Genomic DNA, 10,311 nt, shown 5'->3' with positions numbered 1-10,311 from the left:
AGTAGCTGGGATTATAGGTGGCCACCACCACGCCCAGCTGATTTTTTGTATTTTTAGTAGAGACAGGGTTTCACTATGTTGTCCAGACTGGTCTTGAACTCCTGATCTCGGGCAATCCACCTGCCTCAGCCTCCCAAAGTGCTGGAATTACAGGCATGAGCCACCATGCTGGCTAACTCAAAATATATTTAAGAGTTAATAGAAATACGAAAGGAAAAAAAATGAATCCAGGATCTGAGACCAGACACACTCGGTTTAAGCCTTGGTTTGTCATTTTATTAGTTCTGCAATATTAGGGGGCCTCAATTTCCCTGTTTGTAAAATGGGAATAAGGATAGTAACTACCATATAAAGTCATTAAAAGGGTTAAATAAAATTAATGCATGTAAAACACCCAGCACAGTATCAGCCACATAACAACAATTACTCTTTGGTGCCTCTCCAAGGAGCACCCTGGCACCCTGGAGGGCAGTATTGTATAGTGGAAAGGAGCCTGGCTTAAAACTAGAGGACTGGATTGTGAGTCCCACTTCCACCATTTACTGGCCATATAACACTGAGCAAGTTACTATACCTCGGAGTCTCGGTTTCCTCACCGGTAAAATGAATGCAGCAATCTCTGCCTCCCTCGAGGCAAAGTCCAAATGGCTCAGTGAACACAGATGAGAATGTGCTGGGAAGCACAGTTTCAAGCATCAGGCACCAGACTAGATTGGATGGAACCCAGAGAGACGGCCTCACCTGGCTCTGGTTCCTATTTTCCTCAACGGTATTCTGACTGCCAGGGAAATCCACTCTTAACAGGCAAGGAAAGGAGGCCAAGAGACTGGCACCAGTCATCATTTTAACCTTTGGTAAAAGATTAAAAGGTAAAAGAACATGGCTAAATAGTAAAGACCCGCTGGCGGAGAAGCGGGGCTTCCCCTGACTTATGAGGAATGAAATACCTTCTGGTTCATCTCTGAAACACATTAGGCCGTTGTAAATTTGCTTTCCATCTGGCACACTCAGTATGGATTTTAAGTCCTTTTATAGGAAACCTGGTAAAACAAATAAAAAGCACATTTATCTCTACTATCACATTAAATTTTTTATTATGGAAAAATATGCATGTACAAATTAAAGAGAATTGATGAACAAATTAATAGGTACCTATCATCCATTACTTGTAATCAATGGCTCCCCGCTTTACACCCCAGCCACTTCCTGACTGTCCACCCCCAGGATATTTTAAAACAAATACCAGATATCCATAAATTTCATTGCATCCATAAATTTTTAGAATATAGCTCTAAAAGACAAGAATTCTTTTATAAGATGTACTCAAAATACCATTTTATACCTCAAAATAGTAACAATAATTTCTTAATATCACCAAATAACCAATCTGTTCAAACACTCCTATCTTGTAATTTCTTTAAAATAGTTTGTCCAGATAGGATCAATTCACTAAATGGTTTGTATATGCCTTAAGTCTTTATAACTATAGGGGCTCCTTCCCTCTCTGGTATTTTTCTTGTGACAATTTACTCGAGAAACTCTTCATTTGTCCTGAAGAGTTTTTCACAGGATTTGGTGGATTACATCCATGTGGCATACAGAGTTCAGCATGTTCTACCATCAAATTGGAAGCATGTTCCTGACCTTGGAAGCTGACCCTATGGGATGAAATCCCAAGACTGTTTCACAGATTCATCATGGGAAGGACGAAGGGACTTGCCTTTGGGTTTGTGTCCCAACTCTCTGGAAACTGTGGGCAAATAACTGGCCCAAAGGGCAAGGTGCTTCAGGACAGTTCTCTGCTGCTGATTTTTGTTTTGTATTGTTTCCTCTAACAGGGAGAGTGAAGGCTAAGGGAGGGCCTACTGAATGACAAAGGACCCTGTCCTCCTTTGCCACCTTCTACTGATAATTAAAAACAAAAACAGACAAAAAAAACAGTTTCCACCTTAACGGAGAAGATAAATAATTCTGGTTGAAAACTCGAGATTAAAGTCTGTCTGAACTGGGCACATTGGCTCACGCCTGTAATCCCAGCACTTCGAGAGGCCAAGTCAGGCAGATGACCTGAGGTCAGGAGTTGAAGACCAGCCTGGCCAACATTGTGAAACCCCATACCTACCAAAAATAATTTTAAAAAATTAGCCAGGTGTGGTGGTGGGCACCTGTAATCCCAGCTAATCGGGAGGCAGAGGCTGGAGAATCACTTGAACCCAGGAGGTGGAGGTTGCAGTGAGTGGAGATCATGCCATTGCACTCCAGCCTGGGCAACAAGAGGGAAACTCTGTCTCAAAAAAATAAAAATGGGCCAGGTGCAGTGGCTCACACCTGTAGTCCCAGCACTCTGGGAGGCCGAGGCAGGCAGATCACCTGAGGTCAGGAGTTCGAGACCAGCCTAACCAACATGGAGAAACCCCATCTCTACTAAAAATACATAGTGTACATAGTGGTGCATGCCCATCATTGCAGCTACTCAGGAGGCTGAGGCAGGAGAATCACTTGAACCCAGGAGGCAGAGGTTACAGTGAGCCAAGATCACGCCATTGCACTCCAGCCTAGGCAACAAGAGCGAAACTCCATCTCAAAAAAAAATTAATAAATAAAATAAAATAAAAATAAAAATAAAATGTGTCTTTTCATGCCTCCTTGTTCAGTAGGCATCCTGTTTTCTTTGACAATGTGTGCTCTTGGGGACCGGAAGTCATTTGCTAGCCAGGGAAGAAAGAATTCCCTGGTCAGGCTCTGTGGAAGCAGTGGGGCTAGATTCTTGAAGGCCCTAAGATGACTTCCTCTCTAGCTCACTTGCTGCTTCCACTTCCACCACCATGGCTCTTAACACTGACCTGGGCCAATTCTTTTCTATGAAGCTACAAAAGCTTATTATGTAAAGTCATTCAAAACAAACACAACAAACATCATTGAGTAGCTCCCACGTGCCAGAACTTGGGGCTAGTGAAGGAGATGAATTTGAGATCATCCCAGAAGGGTGGAGTCTAGCAGAGGGAGCAGACATACAAACCAAATAATTGCGCCACAGCCTTACAAGAACCAGGAAGACATCACGGGCCAAGTAATCTGGGAACCAACCATGCCTAAGGAAGAGAGAAGAGGGAGGAGCAGGGGCTCTACAGGGAGCCCCTGGAGGCTACAGGGAGGAGATGCACAGTCCAGGACTTCAAGGATGAGGAAGAGTTCAAGAGATTGACTGGAAGATATTAATGACGCTAATAGTAACAACAGCCACATGCATTGAGTGAACCCTTAACTTCACACTATGTGTTATTCTAAGTGCTTTCCACGCACTCGCACATATAATCGAACCCAGTGACAGAGACACCACTGTTATCCCTGTTGTACAGATGAGGATACTGAGGCACAGTTTCAGTAGCATTTCTTCCCTACTTAATAGCTACCTGTGTATGACCTTAAAGTGCAAACACTCAGAGGCTTAAGGGGTGTGGTGCCTGACATGTGTAAATCACAATTTGTTCCAAAAGGAAGTCTGGTTGACAGCGCTCTTCCCAATGCCCAGAACAGTGCTTGGCGTATAAAAGGCACTCCATAGTGTGAGGGGATGAGCATCCTATTATTATCCTGTGTGCCCCTCCAGATGCACTCTCCAATTTTCTCCAAAATCCTCTGTGCTCAGAAGGCTGACCTGTGTAGACCTCATCGATGGGCTTCCCTGAACTAGAGCTTTTAATTGAGATCAGCAGATTGGAAGCGCTGACAGGTTGGTGGATTGGAGGAGAGTGATGTCAGGTATTTATGAGGGGACTAGAGAAATTTCCTGGAGAAATGGAGTTAAAAGACAAAAATAATGCCTTTCCGGGGGTCATTTTAAAAAGATAAAATAATTTTTGGCTGGGCGCAGTGGCTCATGCCTGTAATCTCAGCACTTTGGAAGGCCGAGGCGGGCAGATCACTTGAGGTCAGGAGTTCGAGACCAGCCTGACCAACATGGTGAAACCCTATCTCTACTAAAAACACAAAAATTAGCCAGGTGCGGTGGTGGGCTCCTGTAATCCCAACTACTCAGGTGGCTGAGGCAGAAGAATAGCTTGAACCCAGGAGGTGGAAGCTGCAAAAAAAGATAAAATAATTTTTTAAAACTACAAACTTTGTTTCTTAACATGAGCTCCATCAATTTCAAGACATCTTTGTGAGGGATGATCGCAGTCATTTAGTCCATCCCTTGAGAACTGAGGGTCCCAGAAATTTAACCATGTCAGTGCAGTCTTTCTTACATTATTAACTGGACAAAAATGGGTACCCTTTAAATTTTTTTTAAGATTAGGAGACGAAGTCAGAAAGAGTCATAGCAGGACTGTGATGTGGATGCCTAATGATATCCCATTGAAACTCTTGGAAAGTTTGCCCTTGTTTGAGGAGAGGAATGAGCAGGAGCACTGTTGTGCTGGAAAATGCCTCTCTGGTGAAGCTTTCCTGAGCATTTTTCTGTGAACACTTTGGCTTTCTCCAAACACTCTCATAGTAAGCAGATGTTATTGTTCTTTGTCTCTCCAGAACGTCAACAAGCAAAATGCCTTGAGCATCCCCCAAAAACTGTTGCCATGACCTTTGCTCTTGACTAGAACAGTTTTGCTTTGACTGCACACTTCTACTTCTTTGCTTTTTTTTTTTTTGAGAGACAAGGTCTCATTCTGTTCTGCAGGCCAGAGTGCAGTGGCATGATCACAGGTCACTGAAGCTTCCGCTCCCTCAGCTTAAGCAATCCTCCTACTTCAGGCTTCTGAGTACCTGGGATTACGAGAGCGCACCACCATGCCTGGCTAATTTTTTCTATTTTTGTAGAGATGGAGTCTTGCTATGTTGCCTAGGATGATCACAGGTCACTGAAGCTTCCGCTCCCTCAGCTTAAGCAATCCTCCTACTTCAGGCTTCTGAGTACCTGGGATTATGAGAGCGCACCACCATGCCTGGCTAATTTTTTCTATTTTTGTAGAGATGGAGTCTTGCTATGTTGCCTAGGCTGGTCTCAAACTTCTGGGCCCGAGTGATCCTCCCACCTCAGCCTCCCAAAGTGCTGGGATTACAGGTGTGATTCACTGTGCCTGGCACACTCCCACCTGCTGGTAGCCATTGCTTTGCTTGTGCTTCGTCTTCAGGATCATACTGGTAAAGCCGTGTCTCATCTCTTGTTACAGTTTTTTGAAGATGTGCTTCAGAGCCTTCATCCCACTTGTTTAAAATTTCCATTGAAAGCTCTGCTCTTGTCTGCAGCTGATCTGTTTTGGCACCCATTGAGTGGAACAGGTGACTTAACTGTAATTTTTCACTCAGAGAATTGTTTAAGCTGAACCAGTTGAGATGTCTATGAGGTTGGCTATTTTTGTGCTGTTAATCATTGGTCCTCCTCATTTAGAGCATGAACTCATTTTTTTCCTCACAAACTGATGTGGACAGTCAGCCACTGTAGGCTTATCTTCAACATTGTTTCTTTCCTTCTTAAAATGAGTCATCCATTTGCATCCTGCTGATTTCTTTTTCTTAGAGACAGGGTCTTGCTCTGTCACCCTGGCTGGAGTGCAGTGGCCCAATCCCAGCTCACTGCAACCTCTGCCTCCCGGGTTTAGACAATTCTCATGTCTCAGCCACCTGCGTAGCTGAGATTACAGGTGTGCACCACCACGCCCAGCTAGTTTTTGTATTTTTAGTAGAGATGGGGTTTTGCCATGTTGGCCAGTCTGGTCCTGAACTCCTGGCCCACCTCAGCCTCCCAAAGTGCTGGGATTGCAGGTATGAGCCACCACACTTGGCCTAGACTGCTTATTATTGGGGGGCATTGTTCCCATAAACTTTCTGGGTTGCATCAGTGATCTCACCATTCTTCCATCCAAGCTTCACCATACATTTGTTACTTCTTGCTTTCATTTCAGCAGAATTCATGCTGTTCTGATGGGGGCTCTTTTAAAACTAATGTCTTATCCTTCTTAGTGCCTCAAACTAGATCCTATTCAGTCACGTTATAACAAGTTAGTATGAGTTTATTTTGGTGTAAAAATTTTGAAAATCATGCATAGTTTTTTCCTAATACACATTTTCCGTGAACTTTTTGAAGACTTACTGTATTTCCCTGGCTCCCTCTGGTTCTCCTCTGACTGGTGGCATCCCTCAACAGAAGGCCACAGCTCCTCTCAAGATGGGTCTCTGGACCCGAATTTCTCCTTCTACTTTCTAATAACTGCTCCCTCCCTCATTCCTTCAGGCATGGGGTAGTAAAAGCTCTGGGGGTACTGCTCTATCCTTTGTATTCTCCCTTACATCTTGTCCACACTTCTGTAAAAATTCTCTATATTAAGCCCCTCTCAAACCATCTTGAGTTGTATGTGCCATGTGTTCCTTGACTGATAGAGAGATCAAGCCAGAGCAGGCTTCTGGAATCTTCTTTCTCCTGAAACTCCAGCAGAGGCTCAGATTTATTCACATGATAGATGTCAAAACTATAAATTTTCCCATCTTAGTTTATCCTAGACTCAGAAGGCTGGACTCAACCTTCAAAGGTCACTGAAGTCCATTTCTCTGCCTCCAGCTAGGAATCCCGCCCCCACCCCGACTACTCCTGTCAGAGGGAAGTACATCTTACTCTGAAGATCTCCAGGTAAGGAGATACCATAACTCACTCATGTGTCTTCGGCCTCCTTGCCTGATAAATCTCCCTCCTGTCTAACAGGAACCCCTCGTGTTACAGGTGAAGCCCATTTCCTTTGTCTGTTCCTTGGCAAGAGCTGGAATAAGATCCTTCATTCTTTGAAAATAGGCATTAAATCATCCTTGCCCTTCTCCGGCTCTGAAGTGCAGATCAATGAAGGCAGACAATCGGCACATGTTAGTCTCAAGCAGTCAACCTGGACGTTCTAGAGGAAACCTGCACTGTAACTAACATTTACATGAATGGGTTTGAGAGGTTTATCCGAGGCAGAAGGGAAAGATGGAGCCAAAATCTCTGAAGGAAAAAAAAAAATGGCTGGAATGGGTTTCTGACAGAAGTGATGGTGAATTCTTCTTTTTCAATTTACTTTTATCTTATTGGCCATTTATCCTCTTCCTGTTATCCAAACCCTGAATTCTGGAGGGTGCTGGTTTGCTGCTATTGACCAGCCCTGACAAAGGCTGCCACTCCATGAACAGAAATCTGCAGGCAGTTCCCCTCAGCTCTGCCTTCAGACCTTTCTGTATTTGTCTGCTCGGGCTTTCATAACAAACTACTACAGACTGAGTGGCTTCAACACAGAAGTGTATTTATTCACATATCTGGAAGGCCACAGGCTGGAAGTCCAAGGTCAAGGTGTTGGTAGGTTTGCTTTCTTCTCGGGCCTCTCTCCTTGGCTTGCAGATGGCAGCCTTCTGAGTTCTCACATGACCTTTTTTCTCTGCCTGCAAATCCCTGATGTCTCTGGTATCTTTCTTTGTGTCCGAATGTCTTCTTATAAGGACACCAGTGGAATTAGCCCCTGGCCCACAACAGCCTCATTTTAATTTAATCACCTCTTTATCTGACTTATCTCTGAATATCTTTGGAGGCACTGGGATTTCAACATATGACTGATTCAACCCATTATACTCTGCTTCTTCTTTTCAGCAATCTCTCCCTAACTGGCTTCCAATGGACTTGAATTGAGCCAGCCATGAACCAGGAACAGCAGTAAAACCTAGAATCTGATAAACCTCATAGCCCACAGACCACTGCTTTAAAACAAATTATACTAAAATTCAAAAATGTCTCCCCTAAATCTTGATGTACACATATACATTTACATGCAAGCACGTGTGTGTGAGTGCACGTGTGTGTGCGCACACACACACACACACACACAATCCCAGTTGTTTGTTTTAAAGCATTTACCTGGATTATTAAAGTGTTCTCTAATCTCATACACTTTGTTTTATTCTCATTCCTAGATTGGTAACTCAGTCACATGGGATTTCAGCCTATTCCTACAAAGCATACATGGCTGATGTATCAGCCCCTTCTCATTCCTACATCGTTTAGATGTCCAGCCTTGAAACCCAACAGTCAACACTATAGAGGGTGCTTAACTTGTGTCACGGGGTTATCTCATTTAATCATTTAATCCTTCCAGTAACCTAGCAGTGTAGAAACTAGGAGTCCCATTCAATAAACGAAGAAACTATAAGACACAGAAAAGTTAAAGTCACCCAACTGAAAAGCATGAATCCCGAGGGCTCACCTTTGAGCCCCAGAAGCTGAGTGAAATTTATTTAGACAAAGAGTTGCTATCAACTAATACTATTGAATACTTGCACCCCAAAATGCTCACAATTGGGACTTGTAGATACCTTACAATCCTTCAGTGCTTTCAGAATAATTGAGAAAAGCTCTGAATAATGTTAACACTACTAGAATAAGCTAAACTTTTAAAGAAATTTTTGTCCTTTGGGAGGGGGTGGCCAGTACATGAACCATCAACTGAATTGTTGGTTACCTGAACACCATTTTCAGAGTGTGGGGGGCTTTCAGTGGGTGAGGGGAGAACATGACCCGTGAGGACACACACCCATGCCTGCTACACTGTGTGGTGGGCGTCCTGATCCTTCAGGAGCCCCCTATATGTTCAGTCAGGGCAAATCCTCAGTGACTGCACAGAGAACCAGGGATATGCCCTCAGTACAGCAAGAGGAAGTCAGAGAATCCTACTCTTGGCCCATTGTCCCCTTGAGTGACTTGAGCCTCATCATCTTCTGGGAGGGAAAATACACAGGATCTGGACTTAACAGTGGAGTTTGGAGCTGAGAGGTTGTATTAGTCAGGATTCTCCAGAGAAACAGAATCAATAGAATAAATATCTATACTTATATCTGTATCTGGAAAGAGATAAGGTGTGGGCTCACACAATTATGGAGGCTAAGATGTCCTACCATCTACCCTCTGCAAGCAGAGGCCCAGGAAAGCTGGTGGTGTAGTTCAACAGCCTGAGAGCCAGAGGCTGATGGTGGAGATTCCAGTTCAAGTCTGAGGGTCTGAGAACCAGGAGTGCTAGGGGCGAGAGAAAATGGATGTCCTAGCTCAAGCCATCAGGCAGATAGCTAATTCACCCCTCCTCAGCCCTCTTGTGCTATTATACTAGCCTCAGTAGACCCTCAATGGATCAGATGATATCCACCCACATTAGGGAGGGCCGTCTGCTTTACTAAATTTACGGTTCAAACATTAATCTCTTCTGGAAACACCTCCACAGACACAGCCAGAAATCCTGTTTAACCAGGTCCCTGATTGTCCTGTGATCCAGTCAAGCTGACAAACAACGTGAACTATCACAGAGGTAACACAGTAGTCCCCCCTTATCCATGGGGAATGGATTCCAAGACACCCCCATCCCACCATGGATGCCTGAGACCAGGGAGAGTACCGACCCCTATAGACACTATGTTTTTTCCTGTACAGTAATGGGCAAGTAGCATCCACTGTGTGGATCCACTGGACAAAGGGATAATTCACAGCCCGAGCAGGGTGGTGCAGGATGGCTTGAGATTATATCATGCCACTCAGAACAAGAAATAATGTTAAACTTACAAATTGTTTACTTCTGGAATTTTTCATTTGATATTTTCATTCTGTGGTTGACCATGAGTAACTAAAACTGGGAAAAGTGAAACCTGTAGACAAGGGAGGACATTGCTAACTAGTTCAGCAGCCCTCAGGTGTCTCTTCTTATAAGATCACTAATCCCATCATGAGGACCTCATCCTCAAGACTTCATCTAACCCTACTTACCTCTAAAAGGCCCCATCGCCAAATACCATTGCCCTGGGGGTTAGGACATCAGCATATGAATTTGGGAAGGTGCAAACACTCCACCCATAACAGTAACATGGTTTACATATAAAAATCAATTATATTTCTATGTAATGGTAATGAACAATTCTAATCTAATTTTTATAGTATCTTTTACAAGTACAAAACACTTAGGTATAAATCTAATAAAATATGGTTAGTATGTATATTCTGAAAACCCAAAACAATGATGAAAGAAATTAACTAAGACCTAAAAATGTAGAGAAATACACCATATTCTTGGATTGGAAGACAATATTGTTAAGATGTCAATTCTCTAGAAATTGATCTGTAGAGTCAAGGTGTTCTTAATAAATATCTCAGGACATTTTTTGTAGATATCAACTATCTGATTTCAAGATTTATATTTTTAAAAATGCACTAGAATAACCAAAAGATTTTTGAAAGAAAGGAACAAAGTTGGAGTACTCATACTACCTGATTTCAAGTCTTGCTATAAAGCTACAATAATCAAGACGGGGCAGTATTGGCAA

This window comes from Colobus angolensis, unplaced genomic scaffold (assembly GCF_000951035.1).
Source record: "Colobus angolensis palliatus isolate OR3802 unplaced genomic scaffold, Cang.pa_1.0 Scaffold102, whole genome shotgun sequence".
Classification (NCBI taxonomy): Eukaryota; Metazoa; Chordata; class Mammalia; order Primates; family Cercopithecidae; genus Colobus; species Colobus angolensis.
This window is presented reverse-complemented; position numbering follows the sequence as displayed.